Source organism: Limulus polyphemus, unplaced genomic scaffold (assembly GCF_000517525.1).
Source record: "Limulus polyphemus unplaced genomic scaffold, Limulus_polyphemus-2.1.2 Scaffold8721, whole genome shotgun sequence".
Classification (NCBI taxonomy): domain Eukaryota; kingdom Metazoa; phylum Arthropoda; class Merostomata; order Xiphosura; family Limulidae; genus Limulus; species Limulus polyphemus.
In genome coordinates this window covers 6,180-10,100 of record NW_013674331.1, presented here as the reverse complement: position 1 = coordinate 10,100, position 3,921 = coordinate 6,180, and the positions used below count along the sequence as shown (strand labels likewise).

At 34.3% G+C, this 3,921-nt stretch overlaps 1 long non-coding RNA gene across 1 annotated transcript in view; it reads left to right on the top strand.

Annotated features, from left to right (window-relative positions):
• LOC111083241 overlaps nucleotides 1-3,921 on the top strand; it is a 14,871-nt gene that overhangs the window by 9,308 nt on the left and 1,642 nt on the right. The window lies entirely within an intron of this gene.

Here is a 3,921-nt window from a genome sequence, read left to right as displayed (position 1 = left end):
TCTTCCCATAACGGTTTCAAGTATCCTGACATTTACTACCTTCTCGTGACGGTTTCAAGTATTCTGACACTTACTATCTTCCCATAACGGTTTCAAGTATCCTGACATTTACTATCTTCTCGTGACGGTTTCAAGTATTCTGACACTTACTATCTTCCCATAACGGTTTCAAGTATCCTGACATTTACTATCTTCTCGTAACGGTTTCAAGTATTCCTGACATTTACTATCTTCCCATAACGGTTTCAGGTATCCTGACATTTACTATCTTCTCGTGACGGTTCCAAATATCCTGACATTTGCTATCATCCTGTAATGGTTTCAAGTAACCTGACCTTTGCTATCGTCATATAACGGTTTCAAGTAACCTGACCTTTGCTATCGTCATATAACGGTTTCAAGTATCCTGTAATCCCTGATACAAATGAAAACGAATTATTTTTTGTATCTGGAGCCTTTTATATTAATGAAAGTTTTTTTCATATATGGTGTTGATATTCTACCAACCTATTGAATGAACTTATTAGTATATATATATATATATACTAAGGGTTCTATTTTGGACCGCTGAATTTTTTGTGACGATGCGAATTCTCCGTTTCTATTTAAAAGATTCACGCGGATTTGTGCACGTGTAAGATATGGATATTTCCCGTCGAAGCTGTGATAGTGAAATACTGAACTACTAATGATGTATTCTGGAGATATAGGTCGTTATTTTATTTACATTGATAGAAATGTCCCATAATAAAGTCCAGTTTGCGTTAAGAGTTCAGAATAATGAAATCTCCGGTTGATGACATATTGTTGTGGGTTTCAGTCGCGTATCCCGTGATGATATTGTTGGTTTCAGAATGTTTCCCTTTATTATCGTTGTTGATATATGATTCTTGTCATAAAACATTAGTATTAGGCCTATTACATTCTTAAACACTACGTTATGAGTCCACTCTAATCTACTAATGGGGTAGGTTAAGAATGCAATGTTTCAAAAATGTAATAGGCCTAATACTAATGTTTTATGACAAGTACTATAATTGAAATCATTCTTCGCTGGCTTGTTGATATATTGTGTGTTTCTGAATGAATATTATTATTATTATTATTACGGGTCTATTTGTAACTTTTTCGCCACACGTAATTTTAGTGGTGAAACCAGTCGTTTTTTATTTAGTTTAGTGAAATCTCGAAATAATGGTTACCACATTTCGTATGGTCAGTGGGATTCATTTATTATGTTATGTTTTGTAAAAGAAAACACAACACTGTATAATAATCCAGAGAACACATGGGAAAAAGTAAATACAAATGTTTTACTCACACATTTCATAGGGCTTGGAAACTAATTAAAATAGGGTGTTAGTAAAAGAAACGTCGTTGTGTGTTACATGAAATTAAAATCCTCTAACACACTTGTGTTGTTCATGTGTTATTTAACTCAGCCGCAATAAGTGCGCCTATAACATACCGAGTTTTGTTAGGAATGGTACGATGTAGCAGCACTGAGTTTTTTTGTTCCCTAATTGTTGAGTAAACTTACCATTAAAGGTAAGCTGTAGCAACACAAAGTTTTATTGTTCCCCAATTGTTGAGTAAACTTACCATTAAAGGTAAGCTGTAGCAACATTGAGTTTTATTGTTCCCTAATTGTTAAGTAAACTTACCATTAAATGTAAGCTGTAGCAACACTGAGTTTGATTGTTCCCTAATTGTTGAGTAAACTTACCATTAAAGGTAAGCTGTAGCAACATTGAGTTTTATTGTTCCCTAATTGTTGAGTAAACTTACCATTAAAGGTAAGCTGTAGTAAAACTGAGTTTTATTGTTCCCTAATTGTTGAGTAAACTTACCATTAAAGGTAAGCTGTAGCAACACTGAGTTTTATTGTTCCCTAATTATTGAGTAAACTTACCATTAAAGGTAAGCTGTAGCAACACTAAGTTTTATTGTTCCCTAATTGTTGAGTAAACTAACCATTAAAGGTAAACTATAGCCATATTGAGTTGTTAGAAATATTTTCCAAAGTATTAAATTGTTACATTAAGTAATTCACGATTAGGAATAAACTGTAAAATTAGCGAATTAAAAAAAACTGTTTTTGTTCTTTACGAAATGTTTCTTAAAATTAGGTAGTAAAAATGGTGCATTAAGAAAAAGGTTTTGATTTTATATTGGTACATATAATATTCAAATACCTTGAAATTAAGAACAGGTGTAGCATGTTAAAAAAATTATTGTATTTAGATTGAACGAAATGTTAAGTAAAATTTAACAAGACCAACGAAGCAGCTTTTAATAGTAAACTCTTCCCTGTTCTAAACCTTGACGGTTTTCCTCAAGGCATTTTTTACCTAACTAGTCTTAACTTAAATGGATAAAGAATTCAAGAAACAGTAATTGCGTCAGGTTGTCGGCTATTTTTTTTTTTTTTTTTTTGAGTTGCTGAAACAGGCATAACTACATTTAGAATTTTACTGGTGTCGATATATTCTGTCAAGCTTTACAGGCATAAGACATAGTTATAATGTTACTGATATCAAGATATCCTGCTAAACCTAATAACCATAACATATATCCAGATATATCCAGTTACAGGATTACATACAGCCACTTTTATCCGGATATATCCAGGTACAGGATTACATACAGCCAATTATACCCGGATATATCCAGTTACAGGATTACATACAGCCAATATGAGCCGGATATATCCAGTTACAAGATTACATACAGCCAATTTTACCCGGATATATCCAGTTACAGGATTACATACAGCCAATTTTACCCGGATATATCCAATTACAGGGTGCCAAATGGCATGAACTAAGAAGTGTTTTACTACATCGTAACATGAGGGTTTAAAGCGTTGAAATTCAGGAGTTGATCCCTTTTGTTGGAAGAGCACAGACAACCAACCGTGCTTTAACAAGAAACATATTAATCCATATCTGTTTATCAGCTTATATAAATGGTTTTATTATCTATTGGGCGAGTAATCCAGTATACAATCCTATGTATTCCTGTGCAATCCAGTGTGTAATTCAAGTATGTAATCCTGTGTTCTCCAGGTGTGTAATACAGTGTACTCTAAGAGTGTAATCCTCTGTATTCCAAGTGTATAATCCTATGTGCCCTAGGTGTGTAATCCAAGTATGTAATGCTTTGTGCTCCAGGTGTGTAATCCAGTGTACTCCAAGCGTGTAATCCTGTGTATAATTCAAGTGTGTGATTCTGTGTAATCCAGTATACTCAAGGTGTGTGATTCTGTGTAATCCAGTGTACTCAAGGTGTGTAATTCAAGTGTGTGATTCTGTGTAATCCAGTGTATTCAAGGTGTGTAATTCAAGTGAGTGATTCTGTGTAATCCAGTATACTAAAGGTGTGTAATTCTGTGTAATCCAGCGTACTCAAGGTGTGTAATTCTGTGTAATCCAGTGTATTCAAGGTGTGTAATTCAAGTGAGTGATTCTGTGTAATCCAGTATACTCAAGGTGTGTAATTCTGTGTAATCCAGCGTACTCAAGGTGTGTAATTCTGTGTAATCCAGCGTACTCAAGGTGTGTAATTCTGTGTAATCCAGTGTACTCAAGGTGTGTAATTCAAGTGTGTGATTTTGTGTAATCCAGTATACTCAAGGTGTGTGATTCTGTGTAATCCAGTGTACTCAAGGTGTGTAATTCTGTGTAATCCAGTGTACTCAAGGTGTGTAATTCAAGTGTGTGATTTTGTGTAATCCAGTATACTCAAGGTGTGTAATTCTGTGTAATCCAGTGTACTCAAGGTGTGTAATTCAAGTGTGATTCTGTGTAATCCAGTGTACTCAAGGTGTGTAATTCTGTGTAATCCAGTGTACTCAAGGTGTGTAATTCAAGTGTGATTCTGTGTAATCCAGTGTACTCAAGGTGTGTAATTCAAGTGTGA